The 23,934-nt window shown below is 39.8% G+C and overlaps 1 protein-coding gene across 1 annotated transcript in view; it reads left to right on the forward strand.

The window, feature by feature from the left end:
* PLCE1 (phospholipase C epsilon 1) overlaps positions 1-23,934 on the forward strand; it is a 358,298-nt gene that overhangs the window by 10,056 nt on the left and 324,308 nt on the right. The window lies entirely within an intron of this gene.

Below are 23,934 nucleotides of genomic sequence, written 5' to 3' on the forward strand. Positions count from 1 at the left end.
GGCTGGGTAGCTGTAGGACTGGAACTTTTGTTTATTTCAAGCAAAATTAAGACCATAGTATAGATACCTAATTGGAGAAGGAAATGGGAACCCACTCCAGTATCCTTGCCTGGAGAATCCCATGGATAGAGGAGCCCGGCAGGCAAGAGTCCTTGGGGTTGCAGAGTCGGACACAACTGAAGCAACTTAGCAGGCAGCATAAATACCTAATACACAATTTTCAATTGTGTTTCTTTGCCTAACATTCTATCATTAAGATGTTTCCACTCCATTAAGTGTATTTAAATCTTGATTTCAGTGTCTGAATCTCATCTGTCATGTTGTCCCATGGAGGGTTTACTGATTCCCCCCCTTTTGGGCATTCAGTCGTTGATCCCCAATTTTTTCTATTTAAGTAACTCTTCATTGCCTAGGTCTCTAATTCTTTAGCACAGAGTCCTAGAAGTGAAATTACTAGGTCAAAGTGGAGAACTTTTTTAAAGGCTCCAGATAAATACTGGCAAAATGCTTTCCCAAAAAGGTTGCAACAGTTTGCACTTCAACTAATGATGTGCTAGAGTAGTCTTTCTGGTGGGATGTCAATGAGAGATATCAGACTTGGTACTTCATAGTTTGAATGTGCATTTCTTTGATCACTAGAGATAAAAAACATTGATATCTCATCAATGTGCTTCCTCTTGGTCAATTATTTAATCGCATACTTTGTCCATTTATTTGAGACATCCTAATGAATTAAGACTGTAACGTATCATTGTCATTTGATGCTGTTTTTCTCAACTAGCATTTTTTCCTGATTATAATACAATGCAAGTTAATTTTGGCTAATTTTGGAAAATAGAGAAAGGCACAGCAAAGAAGTCCAAAATCACCTGCATTCCTACCATTTAGAGTTCTTACTAATGTTTGGTTCATGGCTTTCTGGGTTTATTTTCTTTTTTTCCAACTTGAGATCATGTTTTCACATTTTATAGCTTTTCACCTAACTTTATAAATCATAATTAGGCAAATTATGTTTATCCTACTATGGGATACTCTGTATATATATATTAATGAAGTATCATATTTTTGAAATGTTTATTGTGTGTCTTAATGTGCAGAAAGTTTTCCATATGGCCAGATAGGTCTCTGTTCTCCCTGGAGATTACTTCCACAGCTTTCAATTTGTACTCTTTATTCCTTTCTGTGATTAACTGTTGTTTTTTTTTCTTAGGTTTTTAGGCTTTTACTTACGCTCAGTTTTTTATTTGAAATTAGTTTTTTTTGTTTGTTCATATTATGAGTTGAAGACCTATCTGTTTTCTAAATACTTAATTTTCCTTCATAATATATTTATTTCCTCAGATTTATATTTCATATATAGTTTTCTTAAATAGTATACCTATTCGATTATCCTAGATTATTCCTAATCTTATTTGGTATATTCTAAAGTCAACTTTGGAGAAGGAAATGGCAACCCACTCCAGTGTTCTTGCCTGGAGGATCCCAGGGACAGTGGAGCTTGGTGGGCTGCCGTCTTTGGGGTTGCATATATATCGGACACGACTGAAGTGACTTAGCAGCAAAGTCAATTTCAGGCCTAAGATATCTATTTGTAAATTCTTTAATGAGTACCACACTGTTTTGGTTAGTTAATATTTTAGCCTTATAACATTAATTACACACTGGATTCTCATTATAATTATTAAAATTTTTCTTATTTTCCTTGGTTATTCTTATAAATTAAGCTTTGAAACACTTTGTCAGAATGTCAAATATCTGTTGATATTCTGATTAGGATTATAATAAACCTATATATTGGGCTTCCCAGGTGGTGCTGGTAGTAAAGAACCCACCTGACAGTGCAGGAGACATAAGAGATGCGGGTTCAATCCCTGGGTCAGAAAGATCCCCTGGAGGAGGGCATGGGAACCCACTCCAGTATTCTTGCCTGGAGAATCCCATGGACAGAGGAGCCTGACGGGCTATGGTCCATAGAGTCACAAAGAGTTGGACATGACTTAGCAGACAGGCAAACATATATTAATTTAGGAAGAATTAATATGTTTATGTATTTAGTCTTTCCATACTCATATGTTTCTTAATTTACTTAAATGTTTTTATATCTCTTACTGAAGCTTGTAGTAACCGTCATGTAAATCGTAAATGTATGCATGCATGCTCAGTCCTGTCCAACTCTTGTAACCCAGTGGACTATATCCCACCAGGTTCCTCTGTCCATAGAATTTTCTAGTCAAGAATTCTGGAGTGAGTTGCCATTTCCTACTCCAGTGAATCATATATTTCTTACTTATTTTAAAATAAGTTTTACATTTTTATTTAATCAGCTTAATTTTTTAGCTGATTTTCCTGAACTTTCTAGGTAGAGAATTGTGTTGTCTGCAAATAATAATTGTTTCTTTTAAATCAGAAATTTGAACATAAATTACTAAAAGGGAGGATGATAGACCTTTTAATTTTACTCCTGATTTTAATAGAAATGCTTTTCATGTTCAGTAGTAATTATGATGTTGCTCTTGGTTAAAAATAGTTTGAGGAAGGAGTTTTATATTCGTAGATTTTTTTTTTTTTAAGTGAAAGGGAGTTGAATTTATCAAAAGTCAAAAGGTCATCTTTGAGATGACTGTGTGCTTTTTTTTCACATTTGACCTACTGATATGTTATATTAACAAGTTTCCCATCATTAAACCATGTTTTCAATCTTGTTGTGGCAGTTAATTATCATCATGTTAATGAATTCTATCTGTAGAGATTCATCTAGGACCTATTTAGATTTTACTTTGTTGGGTTTTTTTTTAGATTTATTTTAGCTATGGTTGTCAAAGACTGACATTAAAATTAGCATGCTGCCCCTGAGTGTGCATAGATTGAATTCCTGGAGACCTCCTGTGCTGTCCTGAGAGTGACAGGGCCAGCTTAAAAAATGGTGAGGAGCTGGAGGCCCTGTTGCTGTGGGATAGGGTAAGGACAATGAAGTGTCACAGTAGCTTGGTTCATTGGGGCTTTCCTGTGAAGTGAAAATGCAATGTCTTTTGTTTTTTTTTAAAAAAACTGGGACACTCTTGTTTCTTTGCACTCATCATAGAATAGGCAGAATTGAAACTACGACTAGAGGGTTAGGCACTGTTCATAATGATTCCAGACATCAAATGTGGACCTCAGTCTCCTTTTCTAAATTGATACAGGATTTTAAGTAGCAAAGCAGCAAACCTGAAAGATAAGCGTAGAGTCTAGTAGGAGTCAAATTGAATGTCAAGTCTTCGTTTAGGTGAAAAGTTAAAAAAAAAAAAAGTTCCTAAGGCATACAGAAGGGAAGAGAGAAAGTGGTTACAAAAGAAAAATATTAAATGGGGAGTACTGTAAATGTGCATTTGACAGCTTTAGGACTGAGAAACTGACCCAACGATTTAGCTGCTGTGTGCATATCTTTGTGGAGAAGTTGAGGAGACTCTGAGCCTAAGATGTAAGAAGGTGGTTGGTTGTTTCTTCAACTCAGTCTTCTTCACACTCTTCCTACTTCTGTATCGCCCCTCATTCTCTGTCTCGTTTTTCTACAGTTTTGTGTTTTCCCAGTCTTATTGTCTCATCCACTCAACATTGTCTCATCCATTCATCAGTCCTTCTCAGTCACTCCCATGTGTGAAGCACTGTGCTGGCTGATGGGGGATGCTGGTGAGCAAGACCCCCATGGCTACTGCCCACCTGAGCTTACCTGAGCCAGGTGTTGATGAAGGTGAGAATCTGATAATCTCTTAATTTATGAAACAAGATGTTACTAACTCTCCCCCTTACTCAGTATCTCAGACATTTGCTTATTTATAGAAGGATATTATAAAACATCGTGAATGAGGAATCATTTCTAAATTGTAAAATTAGACAGTTTGTTGTTGTTGTTCAGTCGCTCAGTTGTGTCCGACTCTTTGCGACTCCATGGACTACAGCACACCAGGCTTCCCTGTCCTTCACCATCTCCCGGAGCTTGCTCAGAGTCATGTCCATCGAGTCAGTGATTCCATCCAATCATTTTATCCTCTGTTGTCCTCTTCTCCTGCATTTAATCTTGCCCAGCATCAGGGTCTCTTCCAGTGAGTCTGCTCTTTGCATCGGGTGGCCAAAGTATTGGAGCGTCGACTTCAGCATCAGTCCTTCCAATGAATATTCATGATTGATTTCCTTTAGGGTTAACTGGTTTGATCTCCTTGCAGTCCAGGGGACTCAAGAGTCTTCTCCAGCATCACATTTCCAAAGCATCAATTCTTTGGCGCTCAGCCTTCTTTGTGGTCCAACTCTCACACCCATACATGACTACTGGAAAGACTATATCTTTGACTAGATGGATTTTTGTTGGTAGAGTAATGTCTCTGCTTTTTAGTATGCTGTCTAGGTTTGTCACAGCTTTTCTTCCAAGGAGCAAACATCTTTTAATTTTAGGCACTATTTTGTTTTAAGGGGCTTGGTTAAACTCTGTGACTTGACTTATGGGAAGGAGGCGTCTGTTGCTGCTCCTTGATGTTTTCTCAAGCAAAACATCTTCATCCTTGTTTCTTCCCTTCTGAAGAAATTTCTTTTCAAACTGGAAAAGTTCTGGAAGCAAGGGCTGCTGGGACTGAAGAAGGAGCACATTCTAAGGCATAAACTAGAAGGACCAAGGAGAGGCAGGGTGTGCTCACCTTGACCAGCTCTGTTCGGTGCAGAGGCTCAGGTGGAAGCTTGGGAGAGTGCCCAGGATGTGGTTGCTGCTGTATCGAGAAAGCCATTCAGGTTCATCTGGAGAAACTAGTTCACATAAATACTCTGCTGTTGCTTCATTATGCTTTTTAAATTGGTTCTGTAAAGAGCATATTGACTGCATTCCTAATGTTATCAAAAATCTTAGCCATCAAAGATCTTTCAGTCCAGTCAGGGAGAGAGGACACAAATACCTGAAATTGTCTACATCCTCACCAAGAAATGGCTGAGTCCCTGGCCAGCTGTTAAATGGCTTGAGTCCAGGAGAGGGAGCTCTGGGCTGGAATTTTCTGGACAGAGAGAGGGCTGAAGGAAGCTGGGTATGGCTTGATGAAAAGGATGGGAAGGTGTTTCTGCCTGGGAAGAGATAAAACCATCCTTAGAAGTCTGGTTCACGGGAGTGTGCTAGTTGGCCAGGTGAGCAGTGTCTCCTCTGAGGCCTTCTTTTTCCTTGTTTGCCTTACATGCATGTTGTGGATCCTTCAAATATATCCACCTCCATGAGTTTCATCAATGATTCCAGATCTTTCTGTAATCCATGCCCCACTCCTAAGCTCCAGAGCTGCACATACAGCTGCCTGTGAGACATCTCCCCAAAACCCATGTCTCAAATTGAACTGTCTTTTCCTAAACCTATTTCTTCCACATTCCCCATCACAGTGGATGGAATCTTTATGGATTCAGTTAACAAGACTGGAAACCTCAGCTCTCCAAGCACAACCCCCCACCCTTACCTTCTGAGCTTCTCCCTCCCGGTATTCACTACACTTTGCTACCTTCCATTTCCATGTCTATCTTTCCCAATAAATCATGTGCTCCATGAAGGCAGAGTCTTCCCAGGTGGCACTAATGGTAAAGAACTCTCATGCCAATGCAGGAGATGTAAGATACGCATGTTTGATCCCTGTGTGGGGAAGAATCCCCTGGAGGAGGGCATGACAACCCACTCCAGTATTGTTGCCTGGAGAAGCCCATGAACAGAGGAGTCTGGTGGGCTATAGTCCATAGGGTTGCAAAGAATCAGACATGATTGAAGAGACTGAGCATTCATTAAGCCAGGGGCAGGGTTCACTTCTTTTGATCTCTAGCTCCAGCACAATATTCAGCCTGTGACAAAAGTGCTCCATAAATACTTGTAGATTGATAGTATGAATTGAACTTCCTGTCCATTCTGCCTCCTAAATATTTCTTTAGTCAGGCAGACCCTAGTTTGAAATCTAGCTTTGCTGTTTACTAGCTGGGTAACTTTAATAGATCTATTTTTTTTTAATTGAGTTAGTTTTTAATTTACAGATTAAGCTATTTTTAATCTCACTATGCATCAGCTTCTGAATCAGTAAAATGGACCTAATTGTGGTGCCTACCTCATAGGTTTGACATGAATTAAATGAAATAAAGCATATAAACTATTATATGCATAATAAATAAATTATGCATAAATAAAGCATATAACACATTATACCATGTGTTTGACACATGGTGTAGTCTTAACTGTTACAAAGGTAGGTTTGAAGCTAGACTGTGAAAGTCCCTTAAAGTAGGTTAAGAGGTGTGTGCTGTATCTTTTAGAAGGGGAGGATCCATGAAAAGTTAAAACTGTGTGGCAGAAAAACCATAATCTGTGCAATCAACCCAAATTTGTGTAAAAATCAAAACTCTATCACTTAATAGCTGTAAGCTTTTCACAAAAGTACCTAGCCATTTTTGACCTCAGTTTTAAACCTCTAAAATTAATACACAGTATTATAATATTATATAACCTCTAATAATAATACTCAGTACCAGGATTTGTTGTAAGGTTTAAATGAGATGGTATATGAAAGGTGTCTGAGACTATTTTTTTTATAAGTTGCTGTCTTTCTTCCAGTGATAAGTTCTGGGTTCCCTTGGAAAGGTATCTGTAGTCCAGAGGGTTTTCTTTGGCTCAACTTCGTTTAACATTTTTGTCAGACTTGGATGAAGGCAAAAAACCTTATTTCCAAATTTGCAGATGACTCAAAGTTGGCAAAATAGCTAATACAATAGGTGATGGAATGGAGGCTCAAAATGACTTCAACAATCTGGAATGCTAGGCCTTCACCAAATGGGAAGTTGGGCATCTAGCAGATGGATCAAAGTAGTCAGGGACAAGGAGACCGTTTATTTACTTTAAAATTTTTGTTGGAGTATAATTGACTTACAATATTATGTTAGTTTTAGGTATACAGTGAAGTGAATCAGTTATACATATACATGTATCTACTCCTTTCAGATTATTTTCCCATATAGATCATTACAGAATATTGGGTAGAATTCCTTGTGCTATAAGTAGGTCTTTATTCATTATTTATTTTATATATAGTAGTGTGTATGCGTCGATCTCAGTCCCCTGATTTATGAGGAGACCATTTAGAAGGAGATTCCACTAGTCCAGATGATGAATGGAAAGGGTCTGACCAGGGGGTGGTGTCAGTGGCTAACAGTTTGGAAAAAATTTTTAGAAAAATCACCAGAATGTGACAAATAACTAGATGGGTGTGTGGACGAAGAGGACAAGTGATAACTGGGAAGTTTCCTTTCCGAATTCCTGGGAAGTAGGAGATGCCAGTTAATAGGAAGGAGGAAGTTAGGCAGAAGAATTGAATTAAGGAGAGAAGGGAGGACAGGAATCTGGTTTTGTACTTGGGGTGTTGGCTGTATCCAACAGGAAGTTGGAAAGTCAGGACTGTAGCTGGTGGGAGTGGCTGTGTCTAGAAAGAGGCATTTGGGAGTCATCCACTTAGAGGTGATAGTTGAAGCCGTGGGTGGGAGGGGTTGGGATGGCCAAGGAGTGGCCAGTGCTATTCAGAATAATTAGCGTTGTTGGCTCTAACTAGAGATAAGCAGGATAAACAAACCCATGCCCAAGTGGGAACTAGTTCTACTGCCTTCCAGGAGTTCTTTAATGCATTAAAGCAAACTTTCACAGGATGAAAAAAATCTCATATAATAATTTCAGATTTTCAAAAAGTTATTTTTCATTACACAATATGTAAATACGTTCTTGGTTGTAAAGAATGTGAACATTGTAGATAAAGTAAAAGCCCCTATAACCCCTTTCTAAGTCTGCTTTTTCTTTTTTAGAGGTAATCACTGTTCCTAGTTGGGCGGGTGCTGTTCAAACGTTTTGCTATGCGTTTATACAGTTGTACATACACATACACATAATGATATACTTTGTGTGTTTTGTTTTATATAAGGCACCCCTAACATGTTTTATTCTTTGATTTATTTTTATCTGAAGAAAATGAAACAATACACCCTGGAACCCTTTCTAGGTAAATGTATCTAGAGCTAAGTTATAAAAACAACAAAAAACTTGTTCTCCTGGATATGAATGTACTATATTTTATTTAATCATTCCCTTGTAGATGGAATATACCTTCTCTCCAACTTTTGCCATCTGCTCATTCTGCAAGGCACAGTGCGATCCCTGTGTTTTGGGAAGATCCCCTGGAGGAGGAAATGGCAACCCACTCCAGTATTCTTGCCTGGAGAACCCATGGACATAGGAGCCTGGCGGGCTATAGTCCATGGGGTCACAAAGAGTCGGACATGACTGAAGCGACTTAGTGTACACACACACAATGTGTAGCAGACTGCCCAGGAGAAACTGGGATACGTCAGTGATAGTAAGCCAGGAGTTGGCAGACTATTGGGGCAATGAGAAGCACATAAAGAAGAGGAAAGGCAGAAAATGCTGCTTCTCTCTCTCTTTTTTTTTTTTTTTTTGGTAATAACTTTGTATTTTGTATAATCTATAAAAATATGAAATCACTATTTTGTACACCTGAAACTAATATAACATTGGAAATTAACTCTACTTCAATTAAAAAGAAAGACAAATCAATAAATCACTTAAAAAGAAGGCAAAAGATATATAGACACATTAAGGGGTATACTAAAGGTATTTAATAAGATAAAGTAAAATCAAGTAATAGAAAATGCTACTTCTTAAGATTGCCTCACACTGTGTTGGTTTCAGGGAAGGAGACCTTGTTTGTTGTGGAGCTGCAGAAGGAGATGAGAGAGGCTGAACTCTTTGTGTTTTAGATGGAGACGTGGATGGACGATGGAGGTGTAATCTATCGCCCTAGTTCTTGGTGCCTTAGTTCTTCCTGCCTCACCAAGGGATCAATTACTAATATATTACGAACCTTAGGACAGGGAATTTCTGTGTCAGGCTCAGCCACCTGCTGTGTTTAACCTTGTCAGGATCCTTTCTCTGCCTTAAGCTGGAGGAGCTGGAAGTAGTGAGGAGAAAGGGAAGAGGAGGGTGTATGCTCATGAGATAGGGACTTTCATCTGGATCACCAGGTCCAAGCCAAAGTTGGAGTGATTGATTTGGGGAGGGGTGGGTTGGGTTTGAAAACATTTTTCTTCTTACAGATACCATCAAAATGAATACATGAAATTTTCAATTCCCACTGGGAGCTCCTGAAAATATACCATATACCCCAGTGAGACACTGGTATACTGTTCCCTTTTTCTTTCTTTTTTTTAATTTAGTTGGAGGATAATTGCATTACAAAGTTGTGTTTGTTTCTGCCACACAACAATGTGAATCAACCGTAAGTATACATATGTCCCCTCCCTCCTGGGCCTCCCACCCCCCATCCCATCCCACCCCTCTAGGTTGTCACTCACTGAGTTGAGCTCCCTTGTATTATACAGCAACTTCCCGCTAGCTGTCTATTTTATATACGGTAATGTATATGTTTTGATGTTACTCTCTCAGTTCGTCCACAGTCTCCTTCCCCGCTCTGACTCTGTTCCTGCTCTGCAAATAGCTTCATCGGTGCCGTTTTTCTAGATTCCATGCTGCTGCTGCTGCTGCTAAGTCGCTTCAGTCGTGTCCGACTCTGTGCGACCCCATAGACGGCAGCCCACCAGGCTCCTCTGTCTCTGGGATTCTCCAGGCAAGAACACTGGAGTAGGTTGCCATTTCCTTCTCCAATGCATGCATGCATGCTAAGTCGCTTCAGTCATGTCCGACTCTGTGCGACCCCCATATACAGCAGCCCACCAGGCTCCTCTATCTCTGGGATTTTCCAGGCAAGAATACTGGAGTGGGTTGCCATTTCCTTCTCCACTAGATTCCATATATGTACATTAATATACAATATTTGTTTTTCTCTTTCTAACTTACTTCACTCTATATAACAGGCTCTGGATTCATCCTCCTCACTAGAACTGATGCTCCCATTTTTTCTTGAACGTGTGGGATTTCTTGAGTGTAAGGACTCAAGAAGGAAAAGGAAGGACAGCCTTTTCTGTACTTGCTTTGTCCCACCTCAATCATTCTCTCTCTCTCTCCATCCACCTCTCTTTCTCTTTCTGGTTTTCCTGCCTTTGGTGCTCTGAATCATATTATGTTGTAAGCAAATTTGGGACTTGTGTATTTTATGCATAATACCAGGGACCTCCTTTTCCTTCTCTTCCTTGCTGCTGCCTTCATTCAGGGCTCAGGAGATTCTCCTTTGCTCAGTCTCAGGAAATCACACTGGTTCTACTTTCTACCCTTCCCTCTGTTCAGAACTGACTCAGCTGCTGCGAAGCTCTGCCAGGCAGTTAGGAAGCTGCACCATCCCAGGGCGAGATGGCCTAGAGCTGGGCTCCACAGCAGCCCCAAATCAGCTACATAGGCAGCCCATGTTCTCCAGCACATGTGGGAAGAATTTTCCCTTGGGGTCTCTGTCTAGTTCCCCAAGCCTAGCTCCTCCCGATTCACATCCTCCCTGTTTGCAGCACAGTGAGGTTTGGTTGACTTTTTGTGTTTCTCCTGTTTCTGCTTCCAGGCAAGTCCGGCCCTCTGAGGTCCAGGAGCTGGGCTCATCTCCCCAATGAGTGGGCTTATCTCTACAAGGCCTCCACAGGCCTGTGTTTGAAATGGCTCTGATCTGCTACTTGTGAGAGAGTGACCACCACCCACCTCTCTAGGTACATCTCCCAGCCCTTCTGCCCTGACTTGTCCCCTGACACACCAGATACTCCATCAGTAAAAACCCGATGCGTTCACTACTTGGAGCTCCCTGAGCATAGCACATGGTCTTTCCATTCTGTGCCTCACCCTGGGCTGCCCATTGGTCTCCAGCCCTCTTCCTTCTGTCCTTTAGGTTCAGTTTAGGTGTCAATCACTCTACAAAGCCTTCCCTGACTGCCTTCATGCCAGATTGACTTCATTGACTTTGGGTTTTCAATATTGCATCTGTATCCGCCCCTCCACTGTGATGGTCTCCTTTACCTCTCCATCCCTAGGGCGAGCTCAGGACCTGGATTATTGCAGGCACTCAGTTCATGCTTGTTGAACCCCACTGGCTTAGGGCAGGGAATATCTTTGTAGTTTTTCTTCTATGTTTGCCCTCCTGGTGGATCGCTTCCTTCCTAAGTAGCATCTTGTTATTTGAGTCCCACTAGTATCATCTTTGGAGGAGGCAATGGCACCCCACTCCAGTATTCTTGCCTGGAAAATCCCATGGATGAAGGAGCCTGGTGGGCTGCAGTCCATGGGGTCGCTAAGAGTCAGACAGACAGAGCGACTTCACTTTCACTTTTCACTTTCATGCATTGGAGAAGGAAATGGCAACCCACTCCAGTGTTCTTGCCTGGAGAATCCCAGGGATGGGGGAGCCTGGTGGGCTGCCACCTACGGGGTCACATAGAGTCAGACACGACTGAAGCAACTTAGCAGCAGCAGCAGCAGCAGCAGCAGTATCATCTTATTTGAGGCTCACCAAGAGGCCTTGCTTTATAATAAATTATTAGGTTGCATTCTGTTTGGATGGTTTGCTGGGGAGAGTGGCATTTTTAGATTCCAGACAAGTCTCTGTCTAGGAGGAGTGGAGAAACGAGGAGGGGCACATACTGTGCAGGGTCAGGAAGGAGGCCCCTTGAGGTGCTCAGGGCTTCATGAGCTGCCTTTCCATGCATGACAACCCCATCCTATGTGGAGTCTTTCCTTTCAAAGCACCTTGGCATACCTGGTCTCATTTGATCTTTCCTACAAGTCACCTTCAGAAGTAGAAGGCAACAGGTATACACAGTGAAACAGATAAGGCGGATTCTTTTATTTATTCTGTATAGATTTATTGAGTTCCCATTCCCTTGCCGGGAACACAACAATGAACAAAACCAGCATGTTTCCAGCTGTCAGGAAGTTCTGGTTCTAGTCAGGCAATGCCAACAAGTGAGTAGTGTACAAATAAGTAATACATAGAATTTCCAGTGACAGTACGTGCTCAAAAGACAATCAGACCAGGTAATATTACAGAAAGTGATGAGTGGGAGGGGTGAAGGAACTGCCCTAGAGCAGGTAAAGCCTTTCTGAGGAGATGACATATGAGCTGAAGTCTGAAAGGTGAGAAGAAACAGGCCAGGTGATATGTTGAGAGTCCGAAAGTGGAGCTGACCCTGGAGCCCCGAAGCATTTCCTTTAGCTGTTCTCTTACTGTAGGAAAGCAACCAAGGCCATCAGTCAGGACAGGAAAAAAATGTGTGTGTGTATATATATACATATATATATATATATATATATATATATATATATATATATATACAGAAAAAAGATATATATATATATATAATACATATATGTAAATACATATATCAGTTCAGTTCAGTTCAGTCACTCAGTCATGTCTGACTCTTTGTGACCCCATGAACTGCAGCACCCCAGGCCTCCTTGTCCATCACCAACTCCTGGAGTCCACCCAAACCCATGTCCATCGAGTCGGTGATGCCATCCAACCATCTCATCCTCTGTCATCCCCTTCTCCTCATGCCCTCAATCTTTCCCAGCATCAGAGTCTTTTCCAATGAGTCAGCTCTTCGCATCAGGTGGCCAAAGTATTGGAGTTTCAACTTCAACATCAGTCCCTCCAGTGAACACCCAGGACTGATCTCCTTTAGGATGGACTGGTTGGATCTCCTTGCAGTTCAAGGGACTCTCCAACACCACAGTTCAAAAGCATCAATTCTTATTTGCTCAGCTTTCTTTATAGTCCAACTCTCACATCCATACATGACCACTGGAAAAACCATAACCTTGACTAGATGGACCTTTGTTGGCAAAGTAATGTCTCTGCTTTTTAATATGCTGTCTAGGTTGGTCATAACTTTCCTTCCAAGGAGTAAGCGTCTTTTAATTTCATGGCTGCTATCACCATCTGCAGTGATTTTGGAGCCCAAAAAAATAAAGTCTGACACTGCTTCTACTGTCTCCCCATCTATTTCCCATGAAATGATGGGACCAGATGCCATGATCTTAGTTTTCTGAATGTTGAGCTTTAAGCCAGCTTTTTCACTCTCCTCTTTCACTTTCATCAAGAGGCTCTTTAGTTCCTCTTCCCTTTCTGCCATAAGGGTGGTGTCATCTGCATATCTGAGGTTATTGATATTTCTCCCAGCAATCTCGATTCCAGCTTGTGCTTCCTCCAGCCCAGCATTTCAGTTGCCCCTCAAACTTGGCTCTGTTTGGCCTAGTTTAATATCATAAAATGTCACTTAAACCTAGCAAATGTCCCTTTAATAAATTTCAACTAAACCCGTCAGTTTTATGGACCATCTAACTCAGGGCCTACCAAAGGATTTGGCACAAAGTAGGTGTTCAGAAAATAATTTGTTAAATGAGTGAATGAATTAATCTTACCCTTTGGTTGAATCCCATGGGCAGAGGAGCCTGGCAGGCTACAGTCCATAGGGTCACAAAGAGTTGGACACAACTGAAGCAACTTAGCACACATGCATGCACCCTTTGGTTGACCAGCCCTTGGAAGCAAGATTGAGCAATCTGGAATTTATTGTACTCGAAGAATAGGACAGTGTTTACAAGTATATCAAACAGGTGAGATGACGCATGATGATTTCAGGGGGGCACAGACTGTGATTTCTCTAGATCTTCTCCTTTTTAACATAAGATTTAGAATGTTAGGATAGAGATTGCTAAAGTTGATGTAGATTTTATTATGTCCCAAAGTTTCTTTTAGAGAATATAATATTAAACAAGAGAAGCAGGATAAGAATGGTACAAACAGTATAATTTCAGTTCTATTAAAAAAAATCTACATTCATGGGGGGAAAACTGGAAAGAAGTTATAACAAAATTGGGACTTACCCAATGATCTTACCTTATCTTTTCTACTTACCAGACTTTTTCCAAATTTTCTACAGTAAGTGTGTATTACTTTTATAATCAGAAAAATATAACATGTGATTTGTTAAACAGTTAGTATAGAATGTGGTATGACATTCTTGCCAAAGCCTGCTTTTTTTTTTTTAATCCCTGGCATTCATCATAAAAATCACAGCTGATATTTCAAATAATGACATTATGGTACCAAAAGTGAACTGCACCTTAGCAGATGTACTCCTACCTGTGTCATGTGACACAGTTGATCTGCCGAGGAGCCTACACTATCCAGATGCTGAGATTGGCCATATCATGGCTCCTTGCCTCTACCTGCGCGTCCCTCAGCTTCCCTGGGTACTTGCTTCCACCCCCCCACCCCGCACCTGTCAGAGGCTCGGGAATGGCTGGGAAGCTGGTAGCGCAGGTCAGAGCTGCCCTGCTTGCTTCTGATTGTGGACTCAGCAAACAACTCTGTAATTTGGATTATATTGACTGCCCTGAAAAATAGCAAATGTGCCAAGGTATTGTCCTGTAGACTAAACAAATTTAAAAAAACTAAAAGCAGCCAAACCCTGAAAACTTATTCACTTCATTTTTTCAATCAGGTGAAAAGTATGAATAATATTGCTTCTCCCTTTTGGATGATGACATCTCAGTGGTAAATCGAGACATCGCTTAAGTGAACTTCGAGTTTTAACAAGATCTTCTACTTGCGTTTTTGACTTTACCGAAAACAAGTGCCATTAGAATGATATCAACTGTTTGAGTCAGTTGTTGGCTTGGGCCTCCACCCAGAATTTGATGTCATTGATGGGCATCCATGAGCAACAGGAATAATTTTGAAACTTTTGACCACAGGACCTCTGAAGACCTTCATTAGTGCTAGTGTTAAATATAATACAAATGTAAAAATGAAAATGGCCATCTTATGCACTAAGTATGTGGATTTAAAATGCTTTCTATCTGCTAGGGCTTTGCATGGGAACCTTTATGAAACTGGAGAGTTACTGAGTCTGGAAATGTTTCACTCAGTGCGATGATGAAATGTAGACTAGGTATCAGATGTGGCAGACCCAGGATGGAGGGAGAGAAGGAAACACAGCCATGAGGAATAGAGTTTGCAGGACTTGAATCATATCTTATTTTGATTAAATCAGGATCAGTTTACTGAGAGCCTGTAATGTGAGAATGTGTTAGAGTAGTAGAGGGATTCTATTATGGTTATCTTACTCAAGAGTGAGTTCATTTTCATCACATGTATTTTTAATTCTTTGGAAAGACAATTACATTAATTGAGGAATGACATGTAGAATATCAGTTTGAAAAAACATTTAGCGAGTGGGAGTACTGATGTTGCCTAACTATCAATTAAATAAAAATAGCTTGTAACATGAGCTCTAGGTATCCCATCTAAAGGGTGTCAGTAGACTGCTTGGGGAAGCCCTTTATATTTTTGATGCATTGATTGGGTAAAACAAGATTTTCAAGGAAGAGGCTCCAGGTTATTCCCACTTTTCTCTTTTCATTGCACAGCTTCTAAAAATGTGCTGCTTTGACCTAGTATGAGAATTTTCCAACTCCAGGATGAATTGTCCAAGATGGTTCTACTGCTTCTGCTGCAGTTAGCCTTAGTGAAGGCAGAGTAGTCTCCAGGTGCCAGCCAACCCATGACCTTCCATCTCTCTCCAAAATGAGACTCCTCCCTCTCTCCTCCGCTTTCTCCCTGGCCTCACTTCCCTGGACAGAGTCCTCTTTTAAAGACTGTGACATTCTCTAGGAAGTATTGGTCAGAGATGAAGTTAGAAAAAATCAACTGAGACTAAATCACAGAGGGTTAAATGCCATCTTCTGCTGTCCACTTTTCTCTCTTCTCATCAGCTTACCAAAAACATAAATCTTTTTGTGCATGCATCTTGTGAGTGTCTATACCATAATCCTATCCGCCTCCACTCTTGACTTAAAGCTATATTCTACTATGTCTAATATCTCCATATTTCTGGGACAGCAACAAGGAGAGAAGGGGTGATTTGCAAGCTGATTGGAGAATGTGTTTTTCAGTGACATTTTCCTTTCCTTCTGAGTTTTATAATTGAAAATTAACCTGTGTGGACAAATGTTTTTTATGATCTTGCATGTTACTGTATTGTCAGCCTTATCAGTATATTCGTTTGGAATTACTTATTTGAGTAACTTTCTCATCTACTTATCAGTAGATTCCTGATCTTAATCTCTTTGGATTTCTGAGTCATAAGTCTAGAATCAGACTCTGAAACTTTTCTAATAGAGTAGAAGTCACAAAGGGTTAAGTCTTTGGGGTCTTGGGAAAGGATCTAGATGGGTACACCAGTGCTTTTGGGGAGTGTTTTTGAATCTTTGCTTCTTTGTGAATAATGGAATTTTTGTCATCATAGTTCAGAGAAAGGAGGTCAGAGAGAGGTGGAACAGCAGAGATTCAGTGGAGAAGAAAGACTCCTCTGAAGACTGACTCATATCATGCAGAGTTTGGGTGTGATTGTGTGCATACACCAACAACTGTGCACTCCATGTCCCTGTGGTAGGAAGAAGGGGAGGAGAGGGTTTTGCAGACATAATATTTTCTTTAATCTCTTTGCAGAGTGGACTTTGGAGAAGAGCAAGCCTAAGTAAACAACGTGGCATAGTTGTTTGTCTGTCATACACATGATACTCAGAAAGACTCTATGAAATCCTTTCTTTAAGTTAAGAAGCAAATAGAATTATTTGGTTACCAGCTTTGATGGTTACCCCAGTGTTTCTTTTCCATGATGGTGAAATTCCTGAGCAGTTTTCACCTTCTGTGATTAGTTGAAATGTTCTCCTACAAGCTTCAAATGAATTCATGGTTATGCATTGTATTTTCTTTATCTTTCTTTACACTGCTCATCCTATGTGAATATGGGTAAAGTGATTGCTACCTCTTTGTAAAGTTCCACCCCAGACCCCGCTCCAGCAGAACTTTACTGATCCCCTGGTGCTTGGCCATCTTGCTTTCTTAACTCTGTAGAATATAATCAGTACTTAATAAGTAATTGAGAGCTGTCTGATAGATTAGTTTTTGTTGTTGCTGTTAAGTCCCACCTCCTTCTAACACCTACAGTTAGAAAAGACAGTATGCTTGTATTTCATATTTTTCTAATTTTACTATTCTTTATGATACAAAGTACCCTTTCTGGTTTAAGAGCATAAAATTGGAAACATCATAGAAATTAGGGAATATAACTTCCCCTCCAATTCAGGAATTTTCTATATAGCTTCCTTGTTACATTAGTCTGTTCTCTTAGATAAGTCATTCAAGTACTTTGAGCCATATTCATAAAATGAGGGTGACAATAGTACTCACCTTTGTTAGCAACGTGTCTGGATGCCAGTGACAGAAAACCTAAAATAGTGGTGTCTTAAGAAAGATAGCATATTATTTTCCTCTCTCCCAAATCCAGGAACAGGCACAGTGGCTTCTATCTTAATTCTTTGCTATGCACAGCATCTAGTTTCATGTTCACCTTGCAGTCTGATATGGCTGCTCCAGTCCAGCCATCGTGCCTTCCTTGCCAGCAGAAAGGAGAAAGAGGAGAAAGAAAAGGGCATACTTTCTCTCTTCAAGGACACTGTCCACAAGTAGCAAACCATTCTGCTTATATCCAATTAGCACTAACTTAGTCACCTTGCTACATGTAGCTATAAGGGAGGCTGATAAAGAGATGGCCTTGTACTTGGCTGAAATTCAGAGTTTATATTACTGAGTGATATGGGAACAGATCTGGGGGACAATTAGTAGTCTCTGCCACCCTACTGATAATTTTATGAAATAAAAAATGATGAAATGAGATAATATGTACAATGTGCTTCAGGCATGTGCTTCATGCCTGACATATAATACATGCTCAGCTAATATGTAAGTATTAGCCATTGTTTTTATGGCTAAACATTATAGGCAGTCATTCATTCACTGTATTATTTGTTCAACAGATATTGAATACCTACTGTGCTGAATACTATACCTCTCCTGTTTAAATCCTTCTATCAACAATCTGAAGGAGACTACTGTCCAAAATAGCTTATTTTTTATGGGATAGCTCTAAAAGTTCCATAACTTATTTATCAGAGTAAGTCAAAGCATGCTTCCTAAATAATTCAGTCTTACCCTTTGAAACCATAGAACAAGCCTGTTTCCTCCATTCAGTTCGTCAAATATATGAAGTTGGCTAATAAGTCTCACATTTAGTTTTCTGACCCTAAGCAGGCATTTTTGTTGCTCATTTATTTAGTATGTGGTTGGCAAACTTTTTCTGTAAAGGGCTAGATGGTAACTATTTCTGGCTTTTCAGGTCATAAGTCCTCTGTCACAATTTCTCAACTCTACCATCATAATGGGAAAGCAGCCTTGGACGTTTTATAAGTGAATGGCTATGGCTATGTTCCTATAAAATTTGTTGTTGTTGTTTAGTCTCTCAGTTCTGTCCAACCCTTGCAACCCCATGGACTGTAGCTCACTAGCCTCCCCTGTCCATGGGATTTCCCAGGCAAGAATACTGGAGTGGGTTGCCATGTCCTCTTCCAGGGGATCTTCCAGACCCAGGGATCAAACCCACGTTCCTGTGTCTCCTGTTTTGCCAGGTGGATTCTTTATCACTGAACCACTGGGGAAGGCAGTTTCTATAAAATATTATTTACAAAAACAGATAGCAGGCCAGATTTTGGCCTCATGCTGTGGTTTGCCAACCCTGTGATTTAGCCCATGCTGCTGCTGCTGCTGCTGCTGCTAAGTTGCTTCAATCCATAGAAACTTATAAATAAGGTTATTTGTGACTGATATTCCCATTGTCTGAAGCTGAAAACTTTCTTTGTGTCACTCCTGATTTTTCTTTTACATTTCATTTCTCTTTTTGTCTTATTACTTTGGTTAAGATTTTCAGCACCCCTTGCATCTCCATAGCATTACTTGTTGGCCAATTATTTCCCTAGATATGTTATCCATCATTTCTAGCTTGGAAATGCTCTTTGACAAATCTTCTCTTGTTCTACCACATGTTGTTTGACCTCCCCCAGGCTGACTCTTCTCCAGTCATCTCACAAATCTGTCCACATTAAGAAAATAAGAATCCTTTTTCCATCCCTTTCTTCTTCAAACCTGTTAGACTTCGATTTTCCTTTGGTGGTGCTTCAGCTTTTCTTCACTGAGCAGTCTAATACTAACTATAACCTAATCCAACTTCCCTTAAAGACAATTTAGAGGAGGCAGGTAGAAAATTAACATTTACTAATGGACCAGGCACTGCTGACATTTACAATATGTGTGTTTCATTTCAATGTTATAGACATGGTAAGTGCAAGTTGAGATAGGTCATATCACCAGCTGTGGTCATGCAGCTGAAATACAAGGAATCATTCCCAGTTACAGAATAGAAATTCAAATCTGACTGGACTGGGGAATTTAAGTGTGCGCATCTGGCAAAAGTAATTCAAAACCATTCACAAATACAGCATAGTTGCTATACTTTGGTTGTCCTCTCTCATCAAGACATTTGTAAAGCAGAGAATAACAAACATTTGTGCTGAACTTTTGGTTTTCAGAACATTTACTTCATAGTTTTATAGAGTAGGTGATTGTATTTCAATTTTGCAGGAAAGCAAATCAAACCACAAAATGATTAAAATGTTTGCAGGAATTGCCAGCCACCTGCTTCTAGGAGAGTCCACAGTTGCTCTTCTCAGAAAAGTTCATCGCACCTCTTTTCTAGCTACCCCCTTATTGTTTTTTAGACCTCAGCTCGTCATCATCTTCTCCAGGAAACACTTTCTGCAGTCACCTCTACCTTGTGCCCACCATCTGATTTAGATGCTCTTTCTACATCTTAAACAAGATCATCACCCTCTTTGTACTGAACCTTAACTGATGTTGTATTAGCTTGTAAGGAAATCAAGGGCACATCCCTGCCTCATTTAACTTTGTACTCAATAAATATTTGTCAAGTAAAGGAATGCCCTGAGATGGAGCCAAGTCAGTGCTGCAGGGAGTCATTTCCTTGTGATGTTTCTCAGTTCTGATTATACCTGGAGGCAAAACAGAAACCTCAACCTTCCAGAGACAAACAAAAGAGGATCCTCCCTGAAGCCATTGATTTCTGCAGCCAGGGAACATCAGAAATTCAAATCTATGGGGTTTCAGACTAGAAAGCAAAGAATGCAGCATAACTTTGGTGAAGTGCACAGGTTCTAAAGTCAGTCTTCTTAGATTTGAATCCTGACTTCACCATTTTCCAGCTGTGTGATCTTTGGCAAGTGACTTAGCTTTTCTATACTTGGGTTTTTGTCAAACGTGGATAATGATGGAATTTTGGTATATTAGTTATCTATGGCTGTGCAACAACTTACCCCTAAACTGAGTGCCTCATAACAATAGACATTTATTATCTCACAGTTTCTATGGGTCAGGAATTTGAAAGAGGCTCAAGTGAGTGCTTCTGGCTCAGGGTTGCTCATTAAATGACAATCAAGATGTTGATTGAGGTTCCTGCCATGTGGAACCTTGACTGAGACTGAAGGATCACCTTCCAAGATGGCTGACTCAAGTAGCTTTTGGCAGGAGGCCATAGTTCTTCCCACCAGCAACTCTCATTATGGGATAATAATTGATTTCCCCCAGAGAAAGCAAGAGAGGAAGCCCCAGGGAGAAACTCCAGTGACTTTTATGACCTATTTTTAGAACATACACTGTTACTTCCACCACATTCTCTATAGAAGGGAGTCACTAAGGTGGCCCACGTTCAAAGAAAGGGGAATTAGGCTCCACCTTTTGAAAGGAGTATCATAGAATTTGTGGACATATTTTAAAACCACACACTATCTTATAGATTTGAGTGAGAATTCCATGAGATAAGAATTATAAAGTGCTTAATAGGACTTAAGCAGCATCTACCTTGAATTACTTTCCTCATAGATTAGAAAGGACAAATGAACTGTCAATCTGAAGGCTTTGACTTGAAAAATTACTCTATAAAATGGAGCAAAGATAACAGAATTAATTGATGCCATAAGCAATTAAAGTATTCAGTATAGTTCTTGGCATGAAAAGTTGTTCATGTTTTGAATTTTAAAAAGTGAGTAAAAACAGCATGTACAGTGTGATCTGGTGTTTGTGTGATTATATACAAATATCTCTGTATGTTGATACATAAGGGAGCATTCAATTTTTTTTTCCATTTATTTTTATTAGTTGGAGGCTAATTACTTGACAATATTGTAGTGGTTTTTGCCATACATTGACCTGAATCAGTCATGGATTTACATATGTTCCCCATCCCGATCCCCCCTCCCATCTCCCTCTCCATCCCATCCCTCTGGGTCTTCCCAGTGCACCAGTCCTAAACACTTGTCTCATGCATCCAACCTGGGCTGGTGATCTGTCTCACCCTTGATAGTATACTTGTTTCAGTGCTGTTCTCTTTGAACATCCTACTCTTGTCTTCTCCCACAGAGTCCAAAAGTCTGTTCTGTACATCTGTGTCTCTTTTTCTGTTTTGCATATAGGTTTATCATTACCATCTTTTTAAATTCCATATATATGTGTTAATATACTGTATTGGTCTTTATCTTTCTGGCTTACTTCACTCTGTATAATGGGCTCCAGTTTCACCCATTTCATTAGAACTGATTCAAATGAATTTTTTTTAATGGCTGAGTAATATTCCATAGTGTATACGTACCACAGCTTCCTTATCCATTCGTCTGCTGATGGGCATCTAGGTTGCTTCCATGTCCTGGCTATTATAAATAGTGCTGCGATGAACATTGGGGTGCACGTGTCTCTTTCAGATCTGGTTTCCTCGGTGTGTATGCCTAAGAGTGGGATTGCTGGGTCATATGGCAGTTCTATTTCCAGTTTTTTAAGGAATACCCACACTGTTCTCCATAGTGGCTGTTCTAGTTTGCATTCCCACCAGCAGTGTAAGAGGGTTCCCTTTTCTCCACACCCTCTTCAGCATTTATTGCTTGTAGACTTTTGGATAGCAGTCATTCTGACTGGCATGTAATGGTACCTCATTGAGGTTTTGATTTGCATTTCTCTGATAATGAGTGATGTTGAGCATCTTTTCATGTGTTTGTTAGCCATCTGTATGTCTTCTTTGGAGAAATGTCTGTTTAGATCTTTGGCCCATTTTTTGATTGGGTCATTTATTTTTTTGGAATTGAGCTGCAGGAGTTGCTTGTATATTTTTGAGATTAATCCCTTGTCTGTTTCTTCATTTGTTATTATTTTCTCCCATTCTGAAGGCTGTCTTTTCACCTTGCTTATAGTTTCCTTTGTTGTGCAAAAGCTTTTAAGTTTCATTAGGTCCCATTTGTTTATTTTTGCTTTTATTTCCAATATTCTGGGAGGTGGGTCATAGAGGATCTTGCTGTGATTTATGTCGGAGAGGGTTTTGCCTATGTTCTCCTCTAGGAGTTCTATAGTTTCTGGTCTTACATTTAGATCTTTAATCCATTTTGAGTTTATTTTTGTGTATGGTGTTAGAAAGTGTTCTAGTTTCATTCTTTTACAAGTGGTTGACCAGTTTTCCCAGCACCACTTGTTAAAGGGGTTGTCTTTTTTCCATTGTATATTCTTGCCTCCTTTGTCGAATATAAGGTGTCTGTAGGTACGTGGATTTATCTTTGGGCTTTCTATTCTGTTCCACTGATCTATATTTCTGTCTTTGTGCCAGTACCATACTGTCTTGATGACTGTGGCTTTGTAGTAGAGCCTGAAGACAGGCAGGTTGATTCCTCCAATTCCATTCTTCTTTCTCAAGATTACTTTGGCTATTTGAGGTTTTTTGTATTTCCATACAAATTGTGAAATTATTTGTTCTAGTTCTGTGAAGAATACCGTTGGTAGCTTGATAGGGATCGCATTGAATCTATAGATTACTTTGGGTAATATACTCATTTTCACAATATTGATTCTTCCAATCCATGAACACAGTATATTTCTCCATCTATTTGTGTCCTCTTTGATTTCTTTCATCAGTGTTTTATAGTTTTCTATGTATAGGTCTTTTGTTTCTTTAGGTAGATATACTCCTAAGTACTTTATTCTTTTTGTTGCAATGGTGAATGGTATTGTTTCCTTAATTTCTCTTTCTGTTTTCTCATTGTTAATGTATAGGAATGCAAGGGATTTCTGTGTGTTAATTTTATATCCTGCAACTTTGCTATATTCTTTGATTAGCTCTAGCAATTTTCTGGTAGAGTCTTTAGGGTTTTCTATGTAGAGGATCATGTCATCTGCAAACAATGAGAGTTTCACTTCTTCTTTTCCTATCTGGATTCCTTTTATTTCTTTTTCTGCTCTGATTGCTGTGGCTAAAACTTCTAAAACTATGCTGAATAGTAGTGGTGAGAGTGGGCACCCTTGTCTTGTTCCTGATTTCAGGGGAAATGCTTTCAATTTTTCACCATTGAGGATAATGTTTGCTGTGCGTTTCTCATATATAGCTTTTATTATGTTGAGGTATGTTCCTTCTATTCCTTCTTTCTGGAGAGTTTTTATCATAAATGGATGTTGAATTTTGTCAAAGGTTTTTTCTGCATCTATTGAGATAATCAGATGGTTTTTATCTTTCAGTTTGTTAATGTGGTGTATTACATTGATTGATTTGTGGATATTAAAGAATCCTTGCATTCCTGGGATAAAGCCCACTTGGTCATGATGTATGATCTTTTTAATATGTTGTTGGATTCTGTTTGCCAGAATTTTGTTAAGGATTTTTGCATCTATGTTCATCAGTGATATTGGCCTGTAGTTTTCTTTTTTTGTGGCATCTTTGTCTGATTTTGGAATTGGGGTGATGGTGGCCTCATAGAATAAGTTTGGAAGTTTACCTTCTTCTGCAGTTTTCTGGAAGAGTTTGAGTAAGATAGGTGTTAGCTCTTCTCTAAATTTTTGGTAGAATTCTGCTGTGAAGCCATCTGGTCCTGGGCTTTTGTTTGTTGGACGATTTCTGATTACAGTTTCAATTTCCGTGCTTGTGATGGGTCTGTTAAGATCTTCTATTTCTTCCTGGTTC

The sequence above is a fragment of the Muntiacus reevesi genome, chromosome 2 (assembly GCF_963930625.1).
Source record: "Muntiacus reevesi chromosome 2, mMunRee1.1, whole genome shotgun sequence".
Lineage (NCBI taxonomy): Eukaryota > Metazoa > Chordata > Mammalia > Artiodactyla > Cervidae > Muntiacus > Muntiacus reevesi.